We start from the raw sequence: 24,344 nt of genomic DNA, 5'->3' as shown, positions 1-24,344 counted from the left end.
AAGACTTCACCACTTTAATTATGTCCAGGTATGGATGAAGCTCATGAGATATGGCTCTTCTACATCTGAAGATCTGACAACTAAAGAGACAAGGCGTATATCCTTTAACATACCCGACACGCAGAGGTGAAACAGGGACAAGAGAAACACAGAGGATGTGTTCAATCAAGAAGAGGGAAATTGAGAGTAAGAGTCCAGTCACTGGTTCATAGAAATTCTGAAATACAGCCAGACCCATCTTGCCATTTCCTTGATGATATCTTAAACCACCAACCTAAGGGTTGTTCTCCGTGGGTCCTTATTCTGATTTCCAGCCTCTCGCCTTTGCCCTGTGAGTCATCCTTCTTCCATATGCAATGTTCAGGTTTACAAAAAAGTTACTTCCAGATCCATCTTCTGGCCCATAGAAATTTCAGAACACAAAAGCTTTTTAAGATTTAAAACTTTTATCACTCAGTTCAAGTTGATGGGTTTCTTATGCATCAAAGTACTATCCATTTCTTTAGATAAAAATCACATCCAAAAAGCTACTAGGTTGGTGCATAAGGAATTGCGATTTTTGCCATTAAAAGTAATAGGCCCCTAACTCAATATGAGCAGTGTTATAAGAAGATGGTCATATGAAGACACAGATACACAAAGAAAATGCCACATGACGCCAGACGATTGGAGCGATGCATCTACAAGACAAGGAACACAAATGTCAGCAAACCACAAGAAGCTAGAAGAGTCAAGGAAAGGCTCCTCTACAGGTTTCAAAGTGAACGAGTCCTGCTAACACCTGATTTCAAATTTCTAATCTCAAGAACTGAGACAATAGATTTCTGTTTATAGTACTTTGTAGTAACATCCCTAAGAAACTAATACATGTATCAATATTAAGTATGGTTTTCTGAATCTTCTAGTCTTGTCCCTTGAGCTACTGGCTATCTCCCCATAGATAACACACTGGTTTTAGTAAGAATAGCCTTATACTATTTTTTACATACATTTGGGTAAGTTCTCCAACCTCTTTTTTCTTCAAGAGAGAGTTATGGGCTGGGCACAGTGGTTCATGCCTATAATCCCAACACTTTGGGAGGCTGAGGCAGGCAGATAACTTGAGATCAGGAGTTCAAGACCAGCCTGGCCAACATGACGAAACCCCGTCTCTACTAAAAATACAAAAATTAGCAGGGCATGTTGACACGTGCTTGTAATCCCAGCTACTCGGGGGGCTGAGGCAGGAGAATAGCTTGAACCCAGGAGATGAGGAGGTTGCAGTGAGCCAAGATTGCGCCACTTCACTCCAGCCTAGGTGACAGAGTGAGACTCTGTCTCAAGAAAAAAAAAAAAAAAAAGAGTTATGGCTATTTCTGGTCCTTGAATTTTAGAATCAGCTTGTCAAAGCCACACAAATAAGTCTATTGAGATTTTGATTTAAATTGCATTGGCTCCATAGAAAACTTGGGGGAGAATCAATAACTACATAATTGTAAGTCTTCCATACTAAGAAAATAAATTATACTCTCTATAATTTGTAGCTTCTTTAATGTTTCTCTGTATTAATTTTTTTCTCAGTTGTGACTTTTGTTAAATTTACTTCTATGTACTTTAGAAAGGTGATGGCTAATTTTAATAAATATTTTCTATTTTTATGATTGACTTGTTTTGATTATAACAATGTAGTTGCTTTTTATATTTTGGTCTTATTTCTTGAAAAATTGTTATTGTATATTTTAAGCTAAATTTTTTTCTGCCGATACATGTTGTATTTTCTGTAACAGTTAATGACAGTTTGTTTTTTCCTAATCTACTTTTTTCTTCTTTTTCTTTTCTTGATGGGTTGGCTAAAACATCTAGTACATTGTTTAATAGATGTGGTATGGATCAGCAACTTTTCTTTATTTCTTATCTTAAAGAGAAAGTTTTCAATGTATCTACCATAATTCTCAGCAAACTCTCGCAAAGACAGAAAACCAAACACCGCATGTTCTCACTCATAGGTGGGAATTTTAACAATGAGAACACTTGGACACAGGAAGAGGACCATCATACACCGGGGCTGTTGTGAGGTGAGGGAAGGGGGAAGGGATAACATTAGGAGATATACCAAATGTAAATGACTGGTTAATGGGTGCAGCACACCAAAATGGCACATGAATACATATGTAACAAACCTGCACGTTGTGCTTATGTACCCTAGAACTTAAAGTGTGTATATATATATATAAACTGTATTTATATATATATAAATCCTGACATTAACAGTAACATGGATGAACCTGGAGGACATTCTGTTAAATAAAATAAGTCAATCATAGAAAGACAAATAATACATGATCTCACTAATATGTAAAATCTAAAAACTGCTAAACTCATAGAAGCAGAAAGAAGAATAATGATTACCAGGGATGGGAGGAGGGGGAAGGATTGGCAAGATGTTGGTCAAAGGATGCAAAATTGCATTTAGACAGCAAGAATAAATCTAAGTTACCTATTTTGTAATCTGATGACTATAGTTCATAACAATGTATTGTATACTTAAAAATTGGTAAGACAGTAGATCTTAAGTGTTCTCTTCACAGATGAATGATAAATATGTGAGTCAATGCATATGTTAATTGGTGTAATTTAGCCATTCAAAAATGTATACATGTTTCAAACCATCATGTTGTACACCATTAATATAAACAATAGTTATTTAATTTCAAAAAATTAATAAATAATAAAGCAAAACAAAGCAATTTGGTTAAGGATTTTGAAGACACTCTTTTTCAGGTTAAGTGAATTTCCTTCTGTCCCTGGTTTGTTAGTTTTATTGTAAATAAATGTAGCTTTTTTTTGTTGTTTTTGCATTTTCCTTTTTTTCCAACTTTTTTGTCTTAAAGTTATAAAAGTAGCATGTTACTGTTTCCTGAAAGTGCTTTAAACTAATAGTTCTCAAATATTGTAAGCTTAATTATTTTGTATTCTTTACATTATTGTGATTATTTCAATATCTGAAGTCTTATAGGATATATTTACACAGTTTTTTTTTGTTTGTTCATTTGTTTTCTTTGTTTCTTATTCTCGGTTTTTCTTTTGTGTTTGGTTATTTCTGATTGTGAACTGAGAATTTTTCTTGAAGAATTATTTGCAGTCTTGAGCTATTTGAGACCTAAAATGAAGGTTTATCCTCTGGAAATAGTTTGCATTTGCTTCTTTCTGGCATCTGGGTACATTGCTAGTCTAGAAACACTCTCAACTTAAAAAAGAAATGGCTTACATGTTTGCCTTTTTTGTTGTTGTTTTGGTACCACCTAGAAAATGTTAACTGGGGATTTATGTGACTTACTTTGGTCAATAGAATGTAAGCAAACATGACATATTATTTTTGAGCAAAAGCTTTTAGAACAAGATTATATTTTCCCATACGTTATTTTTCCTGTTACAATAACCAGCAATGTTTCATACTGACCCTGCTTCATTATCTGGGTTCCAGTGGGGAAAAACTGGACTCGAGCAACACTGCGTCTAAAACGTCCATGTAGTATGAGTAAGGGATACGTATCTGTTGATGCAAGCCACAGGCTGTTTGAATTTATTTGGTAGTATCACATAATCTAGCCTATCTTGGCTGCTACAGGCTGTGACTAAGGTCAGTAGGGAGGTACATTTGGGATGAGTGTTGTGACTCTCTTTGATGAGAGCTAACAGCCTCCTGCTATGATTCAGAATGTTTTTGTCTAATTATGGTTGTCTGTGAGAAGATTGCGTTTCGAGTCATGATGCTGTGTCATGTAAGGGGGTTTCCAGGGCATGATTCATGGAGTCTAGGAGACCTGTAATGGTGTTCACAGGAAGGCTACAGTGACTTTTACAGCTTGGAGAGCTGCTTACCAAGGTTTGGCTCAAAAAGTCTTTTGAAACTTCTCCTTGCATGATTTAAGGCAGAGGAATAAGGCGCAGAAAAAGTTAATTATTTTGCTATGAAACAAAATGACATACATAATCATATTTTCTAACTTTTCACCTGTCTCCCTAAAGCTGATAATCATCCATGAAGAATAATGCTTAAACTGTGAAACATTAATTTTTTCTCATGTAAGCACCCCATTCCCTAACATAATGCTCTTTCAATCCCCAACTTAAATGAAAGTCTGTGAGAAACATCACTTCACAAACATAAGCTTAAAATATACACATAAACATATTTTATACTCAAGACATAAAAGGTCTTTCTGGTTTTCTGCTGTTTGATTTTTATTTCTATATCTTGCTTTACATCTATAAAAGTGGGAAAAAATCTGTCAATATGGAGAATATGTATTTTCTTCTTTTGTCAGTGTCATGGCCTACCCTTGATAAAAGGTACACAATACCTAGAATCTGAAGGACTATGCCAGTCTGTGATCTCAATTCAGGTCAGTGTCAGGGGAGCTTTATCCAGATGGGTTCTTTGAATTCCAACAAGAGGCCTGGCCCCCAGCCAGTACAAGTCTTTGGAGCTGCAATATTAAGCATTGTCACCAGCTGCAGAAGCATGATGACTGTTTGTAGAAGCTGTCAACTGTCACCCATTCCCAAGATCACTTCCCATCCTTGAGTTTGTTAGTAAAAAAATAAAACCCTAGATTTATCCATTAAATATAAGTGAAATTGAATAACTAGTTTCACTGTTAAAATGAAAATATCTGCTCCATGACCAGTATTAGAAAAGAAGAAAGATTATCTGAATAATGAGTGTTGAATTCACATGTGTGAAAATATCTCACTGTTCCTTTGAATTTAATCTGTGTTGTTGGGGTAATTATTCTAAAACATAGTAAAATGCAAGAAACAACTTCAGAGGAGAAGGTTTTTTGTTAGCAGTTGCACATCTTATAAAATGTAGAAAAGTTATAACTTCCTGTTTTATTTAAGAACCTAAGTAGGTACCACAATAGAGGATGAAAGGAAGAAAATCTGAACAGAAATGAATGGACTATTTAGACCTAGAATTTTAAATATAGTTCTTCAATTTATTGCTTGAAATTATATAGTTTTCTTAGTTCTTCATTTTAATTAAAGAGAAAAACAAGTCAAATAATCTCAAGGTTTATTGAGTATCATTTTACTAAGTACTTTATAATCGTGTTGGTGTAGAGATTCTGTGATCAGATTGCTTACCTAATGTAATCATCACATATGATTTGGAGAAAAAATGTTGACCTCTCTTATACACTATAAGGAGTGAGGGGCTATGAAAATTACAGAAATAAGAATGAGAAAAAGAAATTTTTCACATTTTTCCATTTTGTTATTAAGAACAACTATTTCTATAGACACTTTATTATTGTTTCTATAAATGAAAATACTTTAAAAACTATTTATTTTGAAATGAAGAGCTGCATGAGGAAAATCTAAGTATATCTAATTTTTGGTTCACATGTAAACAAATTAACTGCTTCTGCATTTGCATGATAATATTATTCACCAGCTTTAGGATGAGATAAATGTAAAACAAAGTAGTTAGACTTAACTCTCTTCAGTATTATTAATAACATAAAGAAGTACAGGTTTTTTCAGATCTATTTAAAATTATATAGCCTTTGATTGTCTGGAGCTTATTAATCTACGTTGGGTTTGTTACTAAAGTTCACAGAGTATAAATCAAATTATTGAGTCAGTTACATAGAAAGAAAAGTCTAAGATAAAGGCCCTTGCAAAGAGAAACTATATTGTTTATAAATGTAAAAGTACTAATTTAGATGGCATATGGCAACCACTGGGTAACTGTCTAAGCAATTGTAAGAAAATTGGACGATCTGTCTTATTTTTAATCTAGCTCCACCAACTAACCCTATTTTAGATGGTGTTAACACCAGTAGCTGGTGCACCTGCCAAGTGTGGAGATGAATTAATGCTAGTAGCTGTTACATCTGTCAAAAGGGCAACCAACATTCCATTTGCTATTACCTTTAACTTCACCAATCTGAACTGCTGCCACTCTCCAGATTGCTGCAGCTTTCCTGGAAAATTTACCACTCTATTTGTCTTCTCAGTAGGCTGGAGCACAATTGGTGGTGGAATGGAGCATTAGTAGGAACACTTTAAGGCTCTAGCTGTAGAAGTGGACTGTTGATGTAAAAGTAATCAAGGTTTTGGAGTCTGTATTTGAATTCAACTTCTGCTTCTACATTTTTAACAAACTGTGCATTTCGATGTATGTTGAACTATTGGTACCTCAGTTTCCTCTCTACAATGAGAGAATGCAGTGAAAAAACACACCTCAGTGTTTTCATGAAGGTAGAAAGGAATATGTATATAAAAGTCCCTAATTTGACAGGCACAACCAGTAAGCTCTTTGACAGCTTCTTCTGTGGTACTAACTCTCTAGTATGCCCAGTGTATTAGTCTCTTCTCAAATTGCTTACTTTTATGGCAAAAACTGCAATTACTTTTGCACCAATATAACATAAAGGACTACATGTATTAGTCTGTCTTCACACTGCTATAAGGACATACCTGAGACTGATTAATTTATAAAAGGAAGAGGTTTAATGGACTTACAGTTTTCACATGGCTGGGGAGGCCTCACAATCCTGGTGGAAGGTGAAAGAGGAACAAAGGCACATCTTACATGGTGGAAGGCGAGGGAGCGTGTGCAGAGGAACTTCCATTTATAAAACCATCAGATCTCATGAGACTTATTCACTGTCACAGGAACAGCATGGGAAAAACCAGCACCATGATTCAATTACCTCCCACTGGGTGCCTCCCATGATACATAGGGACCATGAGAGCTACAATTCAAGGTGAGATTTGGTTGGGGATACAGCATAAGTATATCACTGGGTAATTTATGAGGAACAAGATTTAATTGGCGTATCATTCCACAAACTGTACCGGAAGCACAGCTGTGGAGGCCTCAGGAAACTTACAATCATGGCAGAAGCTGGAGGGGAAGCTGGCATATCCCACAGGGCTAAAGCAGGAGGAAAAGAAAGCAAAGAGGGCAGTGCTACACACTTTTAAACAACCAGATCCTGTGAGGAATCGCAAGACACCACTAGAAGGATGGTGTTAAACCATCAGAAACCATCCCTATGATCCAGTTACCCACCAGGCTCCACCTCCAACACTCAGGATCACAATTGAACATGAGATTTGGGTGGGGACACAGAGCCAAACCATATTGCTCTACTATTGACTTGGAACAATATCAACTGAGGATTGATTTTTTTATAAAATACATTTCTATGATATATTGTAAGTTCACAAACAAAATATAAAGTAATTTATATTTTCTTTCTGGGAAGGAAGTTTGACAGGAGAATGTAAAAAAGGTTAAAAAACTTGCAAGAGATCACAGAACAGATTGCAAAATGGATGAGAAAAAATAGTGGTTGCTTTTTAAAGAAAATTGTCAAATATTCATTTTCAAGTTATTTGTTTTTGTCTTTATTATATAGCAATTTAGTATAAAGTTTAATACACAATGCAATATTTGCTATTAATATGTGTTTTTATGCATGTGCATGTATTTAGAAAAGAATGAAAAGGACTGCATTTCACATCTGTGTTCATGCAGTAAGAAACAGTGACAACATGTGTGGAATGATAAGATTCCGTGAAACAGAGACAATTCAGAGAAAAGAGGCCCTTGGGACCAGAGGTCACTAAGAAAAAATAAATCATAGAACTCTTGAGGGGCTACTGGAAATTCATAATCTGTAGATAAGGGAAAGGTTGAAGTAACCTTATTTGACATTGGAATTATTATAGCTGTGCCTAAAGTAAGGGTTAACAGACGTGACTATCACTGAATCACTTAATGAGCTTTTTTCTAAGTAAAGATTCCAGACTTCAGCGTTCAAAGAGTTTTTTATTTTAGTAGCTTACAAGTGGAACCTGAGGAGATAGATAAATATTATATGTATGTAATATTATAGAGAGATTATATATATATCAATAAATAATATACATAAAATTGTAAGAAATTTTTAGGTGTATTAAAAATGGAGATTAATAAGTAATAGTGCATTAATATTATTTTATTAATTGTGTCAAATGCACACTCTTCATGTAAGATGTTAGTAAAAATAAACTGAGAGTGGGGTATACAGAAACTCTGTCCTACCTTTTCAATGACCCTGTAAATCTGTAATTGTTCCCAAATTAAAAGTTTTTAAAAAAATGACAGAGAAGTTAACTTTTGGGGGAGCTGATATTAAAATTTAGAAAACAGTCATGCATTGCTTATCAATGGAGCTATGTTCTGAGAAATGCATCATTAGGCGATTTCGTAGTCATGGGAACATCATAGAGTGTACTAACACAAACCTAGATGTCATAGCCTACCACACATCTAGGCTATATGGTATATCCTATTGCTCCTAGGTTACAAACCTGTATAGCGTGTTGCTGTACTGAATACTATAGGCAATTATAACATGATGATAAATATGTGTGCATCTAAACATATCTAAACAGAAAAAGGAAGAGTAAAAATATATTATAATTATATGGGATCACTGTCATATATGCTGCTCATTGTTGAATGCAATGTTATTATGTGGCACATAACTATACTTATTTAAGAATGTAGGTAACATCACATGTTAGAACTTTCCAAACAGTGTTATATATTTTATCTTATTCAGCCATCACCAGATTCATAGAAGATTGTATTAGTTAACTAATGCTCCCGACATAACAAATATCAAAGATGGGATGACTTAGACAACAGAAATTTATTTTCTCACAGCTCTGGACACTATTAGCTGAGATCTAGGATGTTGGCAATGATGGTTTCATTCTGAGGCCTCTCTCTTTGGCTTGTAATTGGCCATATTTTCCATTTATCTACATCTGATGTTTCCTCTGTCATCTCTTTCCTCTGCTGTCTGTCTTCGTCTCCTCTTCTTACAACGACATCCGTTATGTTGGATTAGGGCCCACAACAGTGGTCTCATTTAACCTTAATTACCTCTTTTAAAGGCCCTAAATTTGATTACAGTCACATTTTGTGGGACTAGTAGTGTTTTATTTTATTGATTGATTGATTGATTGATTGAGATGGGGTCTCGCTCTGCCACCGGGCTGGAGTGCAGTGGCGTGATCTCAGCTTATTGCAACCTCCACCTTCCAGGTTCGAGTAATCTCCTGCCTCAGCCTCCCGGGTAGCTGGGACTACAGGTGCACACCACCACACCCAGCTAATGTTTGTATTTTCAGTACAGATGGTGTTTCACCATGTTGGCCAGGATGGTCTCGATCTCTTGACCCCATTATCTGCCAACCTCAGCCTCCCAAAGTGCTGGGATTACAGGCATAAACCACCACACCCAGGGTAGTAAGTATTTAAAAAATCTCAAGTAGATAAGTGAAAAGATAAGCATGTCAATTATCAATGTTTAAGAAACATGTAGAAGATATAAATATATGCATTAGATTTCTGTTTCCCTGTATGATGGAGTAATGTGTTTCACTCATACATTTTGTGTGGACAGAATTCAGCCTATAACAGAGAGTAAGAAAAAAAAGATTAAGTTACTAGCTCAATATTAAATTGCTACCCAATTGATGGAAAAGACATAAATCAAATATGCTTTTGTCCATACTGAATGCCTGTCCATACTGAATAGACAGAAATATGCAGTTCTGTCTAATCATTTTAAGAAACTTATTGGTAAAACACAATGACAGTTGTCTCTTAATTTGTCTTAAAATATTTACACAGTCCCAGAATACGTTCTAGTTGCATATCATTCAAACATCAAACAAATACATACATAATATTTTTCCTTGAGAGACTTGGTCTAGTTGGAAGCACAGACATATAAATAAACAATTGTCGTATAGAATAAGTGCTGTGATAGATGTATCAATAAGGTGCCAAGTAGAAAAGAGAGAAAAGTTGCCAACTCAATTTGAGAAATTGGATGGAAGCTAGGTATGAAAAGAGTCAAGAATTTTTTTTTAAGAGATTGATTTTTGAGCACTGTAGGAAATAAGAATTCATTCATCAAGCAAATTGGAGTGAGTTGTGTAGGAAGGATAGCATAATTCTCATTGTACATTACATGTGAAAAGTTAGAAACCTGATTGATCATGATGGAATTCATTCACTGTGTTTGAAATGAAGTGCTAAAATAGGGTGTTGCTAAGAGACGATTTTAAAAGGTCAAGCAGGGTAGTTAGATACTGAGAGTCCTATAGATTCTACTATGGATTTTAATTTTATTATAAAAGTAATGCATTTCAAAGATGGATTTTAAGCAGGGGAGAAAAATAAGATGTTTATTTTTAAAATGTGATTGCAAAGTTACATGGAGAATTTTTGAAGGAAAATAAATTGATGACAAATAACAATTTAAAAGAATATTGCAATGATATTCTAGATATGATTTAAAAAACCTCAATATGCTAAGTGAAAAGGAAAGCATATCAATCATCAATGTTTAAGAAATATGTAGAAGAGATACATGTATGCATTAGACTTCTAGTTCCACTATGATGGAGTAATGTGTCTCATTCAAAACCTCCTACTACACAGATAAAAGATACTTTAAGAAAGAAGTATTACTGATGATTAAGTGACCATTTCATAATTATAACATGGTAATTCAACACAAAATTATAAATATTCAGTATTTATTTGAAATATGTGTATAGCAAAAATAAACAGAATTAAAAATAAGGAATAAAAACTACTTAAAATTTGAAAACAGTAAGCCTTAAAAAGATTTGTACAATTCAGGAAACCAAATTGAACTAAGTGATATAATACACTGAACTCAACAACTGTAGAATACTGATTCTTTTTAAGTGCACAAAAACAAACCATATGTTGACTCATAAAACTAGCCTCAATAAATTCTCAATAAATTGAATTACAAAGTTTGTTCTCTAACCATTATTCATTTAAAAATAAATTTCTTATTACATTTGTGACTTTACAATGTGTCTAAGTAGAAGGAAGAAAGTTCCGGTTGCCAATATAAGAGTGGAAATCAGTATCAGTGAAATAAAGCGTATGCAGAATAAAGAAACTAAGAAATTCAAGAGAGCAAAAACTTCATTGAAAGAATTCATAAATTTCACAAATCTCTCAACAAACCCATAAAGCAAATAGAACTAACAAATTGCCAATATTAGAAATTAAAGAAGGTTATAAATCCTTCATATGCTTAAAATCAGATATTATAAAATTTTTTATGACAATATATTTTATAGCACTGATGAAGAAATTTTTGGAAAAGAACAAAATTAGTAAAACTGACATAAGAAGAAATAGAAGATCTAAAAAGTCTTAAATCTGTCAAATAAATTGTATCTTGAATACAAACCACACCACAAAATCTTCCTGCCTGATCAGATTACTTCTCTGCTGAATTTTTCCCAATATTAAAAGAAATAATGATAGCAAATTTACATTATTTTCAGAAAATTGAAGGAGAGTGAAAATATTTAACTCGTTTTATGAAGTCAACATAATCTTGTATGTAAACCTGAAAAAGGCAGTGTAAGCAAGAAAAATTAAAGACAATATCTTTATAAACAACATGAGAATTCCAAAATAGCATATTACAGAATTGAATTCAGTTATCTACAAAAAGATATATCACACAAAATGAGATTCATTTTATTAAATAAAACATATATAACTTTTGAAAATTCATCATTGTAATTCAACACATTAATGAAAAAGGGGAAAAGCCATATATCATTTTTCATGTAACTGAAGAATTTGAGATCATTAAAATTCTCTTAGCAATTAAAATAAAAACAAAACCCACTTAACAATCTTGAAATAGAAAGGGACTTACTTAATCTGACAGTTTAAAAAAAATTAAAAAGGAACAAGCACTACGCTTTGTGGTGAAATATTGAAATATATAAAAGCGTTTCCCACTGGTGTCAAGAATGTAAATATTGTTTACTATTCTTTTTCTACTGAATATTTTCCTAAAGTCAAGTAAAAAAAAATGAAATGTTAAAAGTTTGGAACCAAAGTATAAAAACTGTATTCGAGGATATCGTGATTTTCATATGCAGAAAAATTCAAAGAATCTATAAACATGCTTTGAGAATTAATAAGTATTGACAAGCAAACATAAAAAGATATTTTGATATAACACAAAGTAATAACATAATTTCCATATACCACCAAAAATAATTCAAAATAAACAGAAATGAACACTTGCAATAGCACAGATTACATCAAATTTCTTAGAATAAACCTAATGAAAGAAATGTAAGCACTCTATTAATATACCACTGAACACAGCAATGAAAATATTAAAGAATGTCTAAATAAATAAAGAGAAACAATATGTTAATGATTGGAGAACTCTATTCTCTTCAGCTTGATCAATATATTCAATGCAATCCAAATAAAATATTCTACTAGCATTTACTTGTGAAAATTCAGAAGATAATTTACACTTATATGGAAATTGAAAAACTAGAGAAGAGAAAAGATTATAAACTTTAAGAATTGAGTTGGAAGACTTACATTCCCAGTGTTAGAAATACACCCTAATTTATATGATATGACTACTGGCTCATCAATACACACATAAAACATTGGAGTAGAGTCTAGAGATTATAATTTTATGTAACTTATTAATTTACTTATAAAAATGATGCATCTGAATTCAGTGGTCAATGATGGTCTTATTAAAAAATAATTGTGGGTAAATTGAATATCATATTTTATAAAAACATCTTGACCCTTACCTTACATAACACACAAAATGGACAATGGGTAAATTGACATCAACATATGCATGATAAAACAATTAAGATTCAATCTAAGCAATAAGTAGAAAACTATTATTGTAACTGAGGTATGCAAATGTTTTTTAAACTAGTAAATGGCAACAAAAATTATAAAAGAGAAGAGAAAAATTTGACTTTCTTAAATTTATAAATTTCAGTTCATTTAAAGATACAGGGGATAGGCACAGTAGTTCATGCCTGTAATCCCAGCACTTTGTGAGGCCAATATAGAAAGATTGCTTGAGTTCAGGAGTTCAGGACCAACTTAGGCGATAGAGTGTGACCCCCATCTAGACACACACACACACACACACACACACACACACAATACAAAATGAAAGTATAAAAAGGCAAACCACAGAGACACAGAAATTATTTGCATTATATATATTCACAAATAATTTGTATCTAAAATATAGAAAAAACTACAAAGCATTAAAGGTGAAAGCAAATGTTTAATTTAAAAAATACTCTGATAGGAAATGCATCATAAAGATAACTTATGAAAGCCTCATTAATTATCAAGGGAAAGCAAATAAAAGCATATATGATATCACTAATCATCACCAGAATGGATACAATAATTTGAAAAACGTAAAAACTTATAACACTAAGTATTTCTGAGTGTATGAGTTGACTGAAATTGTCATACTTTACTGAGGAGAATAGACACTGGTACAAGTTTGGAAAACTCTTTGTTATATCACTAAAGCTGAGCGTGAACATGCCCCGTAATCAGCAATTCCACTCAAGTGTATTCTCAACAGAAACCTATTCACATGTTCACCAAAAGGCAGATATTAAAAAGTTTATAGCAGTACCATTCAAAAGAACCAAAACCTGGGAAATAATCAAACGTACATCAATAGTACAATAAAAAATTAGTTTTGGCATATGCATTTAACTAAATAATATAAAGCCAATGAGAATTAACAAGCCATCTTTGCACACAATATAGATGAATATCAGAAAATAAATTAGATGCAAAGTAGAATATACTTTATGAATAAATTTATATAAATTTCAAATTAGATAAAGCAGTGTGTTATTAAATAAATCAGAATAGTGGTTACCTCTGAGTGGTTGTTTCACAGATATCCTTACATTATAAAAATTTCTACAACTTCATACTTAGGAATTTTGCATGTTTCTGTAGTTTTTATGTCAGTTAAAAACTGTATGCAGTATCTGAAAATTAACATATAATGAATGAGGCCAGATGAAGCCCTTTTGTCATTTAGTAGCTTTGGGGATGGTAATCAAGAAGAGAGGAAAGGAAGACTTTTATTTTGAGGATGGACTAAAGGAAAGATAAATGTATTTAATTTTTTATTTTAAGGGAAATGTGTAATAGGAGAGGGTTATACTTCTCTATATCAAGAATTTCCATATAGTTTGATTTCCTTCTTAGCAACTCACTAAGAGAAAGGAATTACTAGTCTAATTGATCAAAGCTCAGGATATTCATTGAGCCATATTTCACTAGTGAATTTAGTAACAGAGTACTATTAAAAAGCTGTTAGGCAGGGCATGGTGACCCACACCTGTAATCCCAGCACTTTGGGAGGCTGAGATGGGAGGATCGTTTGAGCTCAGGAGTTCAAGACCAACCTGGGCAACATAGGAAAACCCTATTTCTATTTAAAAGAATTTAAACAAACAAACCAAAAGCCCTTAATAATGTGTGGCTCCTCCTCCCTTACAATTCCTGCTCCTGTGCCATGTGTTAAGGAGTACTAGGCAGGACCTGACAACTTGAGGTTACAATTGATCACGTGGTACCTGCTTTTCATCAACTTCTCTGTGCCTTCAATGGTGGGTTAATATTAGACATTACCAGTAGTCAAATGAAATCTGATTTTTCTCAATAGTCAATGTCCTCAACTGAATATCCACTTCCTAGCCACCCTTACAAATTGTGGTAGCCCCTTGTGATAAATGATTGAATGCTAAATATATTTTGAAACAACATTCAACAAGATTTCTAACAGATATGATATGGAATATGAAGAGAAAAGTCATGAAAGATAACAGGGGTGTTGAAACAGAATGATGTCTGATGTCGTCAACAACAGTGATGAAGAAGAAAATGGTAGAGTACATTTTGAGAGAAGATTGGTTATTCCTTTACAATATGTTAAACTTGAGGTTTTTATTACATAGTCAGGTGACGGTGTTTAGTAGATAGTCAGATACATTAGTCCAGGAGAGAGGATTGAGATCTGAGTAATTACACCATTAACAGATGAAGGAGATGAAGATCAGATGAAGGAGATGAAGATCCAGCAAAGGAGATTAATAATAAGTGAGCAATGAAATACAGAAAAAAAAATCCATGCAATATAGTATCTTAGAGATCAATTATGCACAATGCTTTTGATTGGTAAAATATAGTGAGGACAGAAATTTGTCATGGGAGTTAGCAAAGTAGAGGCCATTGGTGATATTTTAAAGAGAAATTCCAATGGAATGGTAAAACTAAATGCCCGACAAAAGTGAGTTTAAGAAAAAATACAAGATAAGGAATTTGTATATTAGTCCCAGCTACTTTTTTGAAGAACTTTCATGCAAAGAGAAAAACGAGTAGGAAATTTGTTGTTCTTGTTGTTGTCATTGTTGTGTAATGTATTTCATATAGGATAATTAATAGCATACCTATAAACTAATGGGATGAATCCAGTAGACAAGAAAAGTTTGATGAGTATGTTAAGAAAGGAAAAAAAATTTCAAGTATTGTCCTTAAGTTGGTGATAATATAATACATGAAAGAAGATAACTTTAGATAGAAACATAAATACTTCATTTACGGAAACAGACATCTATGTGTATAAATGCTTGTAGCTAAGAGGTAGATTCTGTAAAAGTTCTCTTTTGATTGCTTTCCTAATTCTCCTTCATGAAATAGAGAACAATTTTCTGCCGAGAGGCAGGATGGAGAGTGAAGCATCAGAGGTCTGAGGACAGAGCAGAAGGTGTGGGATCATCATCTGTGTGGAAAGCATTTTAGGACATTAGTACGTGAGGAAAGTACAGTATGAATGACAGCCAGGTGTCATGAAACTCACTTGAGGTTTGTACTCGTAAATATGACTCAAGGCCAGTCAGTCTGGCTGTGCGCTTTCTCCAGCCCCATTTAGCTGAATGCATGCAGAAAATTGGTAGATGGAATTGAATTTAAATAGGGTTGGGCTCTTTTAAGGTAAGTGAGATAGAACAAAAGAAGTATAAAGAATATTTGCATTGACCTTGGATTTTGAGATAGGAAAGAAGGATAGAGGGAAAATTAACAGGGTGAGGGAACTGTGAAAGGTGATTGAATCGATGCATTGGTTATGCGTGTAGATTCAGTGATTGTTTGAGATGGAGTAAGAGAGCGGGTGAGCTGCCAGTATAAGAGGTGATGGTCTAAGAAATGGATTCATGATTTTGAGATTATGGATAGGCTGGTAAATGACAATTCTGGGGTAGGACCACGGCTGTGAGATGAAGGACAAAATCACTGAGAGATAATGGTTCCTTAGTAAGTAAGCATTTTGTATGCTGAAATCATCATGAATTGAGACAGAAATAATGTGGAAAAAAGTAAAATTGAACCAGGACCATACTTATAGGTAAGTGATAGCAAGAGTTAGATATAGTTGTTGATATCCTCTGTTGATAAGACATTGCGTGAGGGTTTTAGTTATAAGACCCAAAACCAGCGCATGTGGGTTCCTTGATCTCACTAGGGCTGTTTTGATATAGTGAGAAATTTGACTTGACAATCCTTACTAATTTATTGACTATTTTATTTCCCATGTCAGAATACAGAAGTAAGTAATGTGATGTTCCAAATCTATGTTATATCTTTTATAAAGTGATCCATATACTATATTGTATTGTAATAACTATCATATTATCTTTTGGTTCAGTCTCATTTCAGCATCCTAATCTCATATAGATTATAATTAGTAGTGGAGTCCCTAATTTAGATAACTGAATATCACATGTCTTTGCTGCCTGTGTTTAAGAGTCATACAGAATTCTTGCTCAAATTCCAGGAAATATAAAAACGAAAAAGAAGGAAGTGTTTAGGGAGAATGTAAAATGTAGGCCAAACCAAGGAATCAGCTTTGAGAATTTAATAAAATCTCTGGAGTCTAGACAATATGTCTCAAAACTAACGAACAAAGAACCAAATTTTACTCTCATTTTAAGCTTTCTCACTAGCCATTACTCAGATCTAAATCTCAATAGCTTTTTGGGCATTTGATACCATGAACTCCTTCTCTCCTAATCCCTTTTTAAACTCTTTTTGCTTTACCTTCCTGGCATGATATTCCTCCCATTCCCCTTTACTTTCCCTTTCTCCTTCTGATTTTCTACCTATTAGTGATTAGAGCTGGATCAAGTCACTCAATCTCATGAAACCAATTTTTTTCTATAAAATCTGTAAAATTATTTATTATATAAAAATGATGTAAAGATTAAATGAAATAATGTTGGCAAAACACCCAGGACAAAGCCCGACTCATAACACGTATTAGCCATGTCTCCTTTCTTTTCCTTTTCTGGCTTACCTTGCTTTGCATTCATTTAATTTTGAACACTCCCCATGTCTCTGTCTTAGGTCTCTGTCTTTTTGGGACAACTGAGTTATTTGAACAGCTTGATTATCACATAAATTTGAATTCTCAAAGTTCTCATAAATTCTCAAATCTACATCTTCTGTTTAGACCCAGAAACCTAGAACTGGTTTTCTGTCACTGTTCACAGAATCTTTGCTTTTATACACAAGTCACCTTCATATCAATTAGAAAAAGTCAAATTAATATAATCATTTTATCCCTTTCAAAGTATCTCTCCCTTTAAACAGTTTATTTTTCTTTGTAGCTCTTTTATCCTCTCGGTAACTCAGGCTAAGGGACCTATGTAATTTTCAGTTCCTAGGTTTTATTTTAACTAAGAAGACAGAAGAATTGGTAGAGTAGCTCTCACTTTTAGAACAGTTAAACTTTCGTTCTAATGAACATTGAATGCTCAGGTAAATCAACTATTGAATGAACAGTTAAATACAGAAGGAGTACGTTGTTGAAGTGCAGAAATAACTCATTCAACGTATCACAGTTTAAAAGAAATGCCATCTCTTGAAAGGTAGAAAAAAATTATGTCAGAGAGCAAAACAGGTATCCTGTTGAAAAGAATATCCAAATGGAGAGGTACCAGGTGACAGGGCAGTACATATTCTGAACAGTCAATTACACATAGTTTAGTGGTATTTTCTACTTTGTTGTACAGATCACGCAATAACGAGAGAGTGTGTGTGCATTTATAACTGCCTGGAGAATAGACTAGAGTAGCGTGGTAATGTGTGTATATTATAACCAGTAATTCTTTTTGATACAACTGGTGAGGACGAAGGAGAATTAGAGGCAAATGAGAGGGCCTTCTGTGTGCTGAGAACAGCAGATGAGCAGCCCCGCTATTGCTTCCATTTGGATAATGGAGCTATCTCTGACCACGGCTAGCTATTCTCCAGGCAGCTGGATAGCAAGGAAAAGGTAATGCTACGCTATTCCTGCATGACAGAAAGGTCTCTCTATGCTCTTTCACTAACAACCACTGACTCTTTCCAAATTGCTGCGAGAAACGTCACTCATCTAGTACAAACCTACTTGCCACATACAATAGCTTTGAACAATTCCAGTATATTCACCTGAAACATACAAACATATGCTCACTTTCTAACAATGCTCTATCATTAAAGGAAAGTTACAGAAGATAAAATGCAGAATATTTGGACCTATAATATATAATAGCAAGAATCTCCATAATAGCCAAAGTGCTGCAAGTATTAGATGTCATTTTCTGTAAGAGCTCACAATGAAAAGGAAGGGAAATTACAACTTGAAAATGAAGGTGCAAAGTGAATTATACTTTAAAGCAGTGATGTGCTGTTAAATGTCATTGGTTGACCTCATGTATTTCTTTTTAATGCAGAGTGAAAATGTAAAACATTTAATCAAAGTGACTGAAATGGATTTAAACTTTTCTCTTTGTTTTTCTTTCCACCTATCATATCCTTCATCATCACTGAGAATATTATATTTGGGAATAAGTATTAATTCTTTTCATTTTATATATATATATGTACACACAGTTATGCATGCATTTATGTATATGTGCATCAGTATCTCACATTTATCTTACATATACACACACACATACATTCTGGAAAAGAAAGTGTGTGATTTTAGGGAAAGGAATATCACAAAGTAATTTGAGTCATTAATAAAACTAGAAGATATCTATCTTTGTGATATATTTGTGATATATTTTTATATTTTAACAAACTGACTAGTGTAGAATAATAAGGGAAAAGCTACTCAGGGAAATAAAGAGAAAGCTTTTTACAAATTAGGGAGTAGATAAGGATATTTGGTGTCATCTTTTTAGAGGAAGCAATGTAGTCGAATGTGATTTAATCTATTGGTTGAATAAGGTGACAAGTATTAATAGGTGAAGTGATTTCGGTTGATCTGTATACGGAAGTTTGATGAGGGGCAATGTTAGGAAGGATAAATAGAAACTTAAGATCAATAACATATAAAATTCTTATTTTATATATAATATATATGTATGTATATAATATATATGTTTTATATATATATATATATTTTTTTTTTGAGATGGAGTCTCGCTTTGTTGCCCAGGTTGGAGTGCAGTGGTGCCATTTTGTCTCACTGCAATCTCCACATCCCGGGTTCATGCCATTCTCCTGCCTCAGCCTCCCGAGTAGCTGGGTCTATAGGCACCCGCCACCACGCCCAGCTAAATTTTTGTATTTTTGGTAGAGACGGAGTTTCACCGTATTAGCCAGGATGGTCTCGATCTCCTGACCTCATGATCCACCCGCCCTGGCCTCCCAAAGTGTTGGAATTACAGGCATGAGCCAACCCCTCCGGGTCCTTTTCTATATATTTATAATGTTTAGATGTATTATGATATTTTTAGCTTTTATTTCTATTAAGAAAATAAAGTGAGGATTATTATGTTCCCAATTTGTGACAGCATGCCAAGGCATGAGGCCAGGGCATTGTACAATCTGAATAACTATTAGTGACACTACTTATGTGTTATGGTCAACATTCTTCTTAAAATAAATTTTCAGGATTTTAAAGGAAGATTACTTTTGTATGTATAATATATCTATTTATTGCTTGCTTCTTAGAGAAATCAGTTTTCTATATCCCCTAATATTTTTCTTTAACATTCTTATTTTATGGAATAACAGAAAAGTAGCCGTGGAATTAGTTACTTTGACATTGATCTTCCACTGCGTTTTGAGATTATTTGCCTCCTCCTTTATCAAATTACTCCATATTTAATGGTTCCAGTGAGAACCATGTCATAAAACAAGATAGTTTCAGTGAAGTTTACAAACTACTTTTTAACCAAAATCTTTGTGGTGCTTTGGAAAAACAATTGCATATTTAAATATTACATAGGATCTGTGCATTAAAAGTGGGTGTGTATTTGAAAAAATATATATATTCTTTCAGAAAATGGGAAACTACCTCATATTTTGTTATTTCAGCTTTGGTAAAATGTTAAGAATCCTCTGTTATTAGAGAATAGTCATATTGTGAGTGCCTGCTTCATCAAGGAATGATTTAAGTACAGTTTACCAAGGAAAAATAGACATTACCAATATTTATACAGTGAATCAATGTCGTGTCTGGATTACAGAGTTTAGATAATGAGCTCAGAGGGTGGTCTGAGAGTGAAAACAAGGGTCATTAGATTAGGTAAGGAGAATCTTTGCTTCTTTAACAAACAATTAGCCAATTAACGTCTTCATCCTGAAATCAACTAACCAATTTGTAAATCTGTAAGATCAGCTATGCATACGAATCAGATTGCCTCTACCTTCTTCCCTTAATGCATATACTTACTAGCCTGTCCATTATACTTATTTAAAAATTTTATAGCTGTAAAAATTGATTTGAGACTTAAAGATGACAAAGATTATAATCTTCCTGTAACCCAGAATCCACTGAAACCTCTTAGTATTCACTAATTATTTCTAAATCACATATTATATCCTGGGGAACGTGATAGCTGCCAGGATAAAACAATGACTAGAACATGGTTGGTATCTTTTAAGATTCTAACTCAAAAGGGAAGATGTAGTCTTATCAAAACATTAAAAAGGAGAATCATGAGTATTTGAAGAAATATGCACAAAGCACTATAGACACACAGAATCAGTGATGACCAACCTGTAATTCTTAGGCATTGTTTCATTGAAAGAGGACATTGACAGATTCTAGATGAAGAGTGTTATTTGCCAAGCAGAAAGGATGGATGAGGAGTTGGGAAGCTGATGTTTCAAGAGGAGGGAACACTTACATATACTTAACACGCAAACACATATACATATATGTGATATGTGCATATGTGCATGCATATGGGTACGTAGTTTTCTTTTCTGACAGGAAATATGAGATCTCTGAGTCAGAGTAATGGCTGCTGGTTATTACTCACAGACTACCTTAGCACTAGTTCCTATGCTCCAGTTTTCCATAGGACAATGTGACAAGGGCCAAGTGTCCACATGATTGTGCAGAGGTGTTGTACTACTGGAAAGTAATCAGTAAATATGGAATCCAATACAATAAAACTCAGAGCTTCTGTAGGGCTGATGCATTTGCCCGCTCTTCCCTCGAAAGGGAGGGAGTAAGAAAGAGAGATAGGCACCTGTTTAAATAGAATATAAACAAATCCTTTCCTGTTAGGGAAGAGGAAGGTCTCCACCTGGAATGTAAGCAAATCACTCTGAGGAAGAAAAATCTCTAATCTTTTGGAGGGATACATTATCTCTAACTTCTAAGTTATGTCTGCCATTTAATCATCCTTTAATCAAGTTTTTCAGTGGTCTTTGCTCAGAAAGCCTAGACTGTGCAGAAGTATGAAAACATTAGTAAGAGCTGTCTCCCAATACTTGCAACACGAGAAAAGGCATGAAAGCTTGAACTGCTGTTTGCATTTAAGAAACACAGTATGTTTCAGTACTGACATGAATTATCCATCTGGTCCATATTCCATTGTGAAAAAATACTTGAAAAAAAGAAAATAAACTTATTTGACTTCTAATTAGAGAACACTTCCAATAATGTCGTGGTATTTTATCCTTTCAAATGAGTCAGTTGCTCTGAATAATACATGGTAAACACAATTAATCCAAATGATATCTTTACTCTTATGCATTTAATACATTAATTTTAAGCTTAGCTTTTATTTAATTACAATAATTCTCATATACAAGAAATTTGAAAAAATGTGGTATCATTTTAGTAAGTGAAAAATGAGAGACAAAGCCAGTTATCATTGGCCATGGTAAATTTTTTCTATTAATTTAAATTGACAGAAATTGTATTGTTTTTAAAGTTTTCAGAGGTGTAAACTGCTAGCCCAAACTACTTTATGTTTTTTGATCCAGCTTTCTTACAAGATATGGTAAAATGCTAGCTGTATTCGCACAGATATTCCCCTGATCCAAGCCATATGTTCAGAAGGGAGTGACAGTTTTAGAAGGCAGGGTGGAATTACGATGCTGAAAACTGGTAGACATAAAAAAGACCCTGACCTGGGGCATGATAAAAGGTAAGTTTATAGAGAGGACATCACATCTCTGGCAAGAAGACAAAGAGTAAAAGCTTAATCTTCACATTTCCTAGATTTTTAAAATCCATTCTCATTTTTTTTTCCTTGAATTCATATACTATTTGTTTCCTTTTATGCTGACATGCAGCAAAGCTACATGGGCGAAAAAAGAATAGGCCTATACCTAGACAGGTTTCCTCTCTATGTGGACTCAATGGAGTTACCAATCACTTCTTTATGTTGTTAATGTGAGAATAAAATGGGATAATAAATGTGTAGGTAAAACACTGAACAAGCACAACTCCTACAGCAAAGTCATAAAGTACCATATTTTTCTCTCACACCCAAGTCTTACATTTGTTCACGGGGGTCCATTTCTTCTCTTTCTCTGGATGAAATCTCCAACAGGTTCCATGAGTTTGCTGTTCCTTAAAATTTGTGTTTCTCAACATAGGCCATAACATAGAATAACACGGGAAACTCTTAAATACACTGATGCCAAGGCTTATCAACAAAACAGTTAAATGATAATTTCTATGTTTTTTTATTAATGCTTTAGGGCCTGTGAATAGAGAGATGAGTAAAGCACAGTCTCTGCCCACTAATTAATAATAATAATAATAAATAAGTATCCCAAGGTGATTCGAATATGCAGTTAAAGTTGAGAACCCTTGGTTTTACATAATAAATCATGTATCACTTTCATTCACAAAATACAACATTGATTCAGATATTAGAAAACTCAGTCCAAAATATCAACATTCTGAACTGGATTTAAAGTTAAATTTTTCCTCTCTTGCTTGAGTCAGCTATGTGTGGGTGTCCCGAGTAAGAAAATGGATATGATTGGCTCCTTGTGTCTTTTGTACCTACTCTCTCCCTGACTCCCAAGATGCTATTCCTGACTCTTTCAGGACTGAAAGGTAACTGCTTTCTAGCCAGTTTCCTTGTACAGAATATACAGTGACTCTGCATAGACAGTTTATTTATGATTCATGACTCATTTGTGATTCTCATGTATTTTCTGTGAAATACTCCAGCATTATTTGCCCTAACAAGCCCCAGAGTGCAGGCCAATCCTCAGTTCAGCCATCTGTGTCCAGCCTGGTCCATCAGCATTAAGCCAGTCTGTGTTTTGACTTTAAATTTCCAGGCAGGAGTCAAATAGCAAGCTACTCAGTACCCCACCAGTAAGAAACAAGACAGGCTGAGGCCCCTCTCATAGGCTTGAGGTGAGATCCAAGCAAACTCCACTTTCTACCTTGGAGATACCTATTACTAGGAACAACAGCACATCAACTCTAAAAATTCTGACTCACAAATCCTTCTCATGATTATGACTTCCTCAAACATATATAGCCTCTATGTGAAAGAGGTGATTAAGAGTCATCAGATAGGTTTTGAGCACTTTTTAACATTTTTACCCTAGTCTGGTACCATACTGTGAAAACAAGTATGTACATTTCTAGAGTTCTCGCCAAAATTTATATTTCCATATCTGTTATATGGAGAAATTGCTTAGCAAATAATAAGTCACCAACAGATATTATTGATAATAATTTTGATAATTAAAATTATCACATTATATTGTCATAAGATATACTGAAAACATTTGTATCAGGAGTGAGATTGTGTTACAAAAACATAGTGTCAGTGCCATCTTAAGAAATGATATGAACGTGAATAGAATTATAACATTTTAAAATTCAACACAAAGACCAAAGGGCTAATGTTCTGACGCATAAGGCACAGTTCCTCAAAGATCTTTGAATGTTTCTTTTCTTTTTCTTTTTGAGTATTTTCCCTGGATTTACAAGCAAAAAGAGATTTACTCAATAAGCCACCAAGCATCACTAAGACCATGACCTCCCTGCCTTGCCAAAATAACAAACAGCAAACCACAATATCTATTAATTCTTTAAAACATTTTAACATCTGCTCTAGGGTATGAAAGTCAAAGGAGAGGAAAT

The sequence above is a fragment of the Theropithecus gelada genome, chromosome 7b (genome assembly GCF_003255815.1).
Source record: "Theropithecus gelada isolate Dixy chromosome 7b, Tgel_1.0, whole genome shotgun sequence".
Classification (NCBI taxonomy): domain Eukaryota; kingdom Metazoa; phylum Chordata; class Mammalia; order Primates; family Cercopithecidae; genus Theropithecus; species Theropithecus gelada.
Note: the sequence above shows the minus strand (reverse complement) of the source record.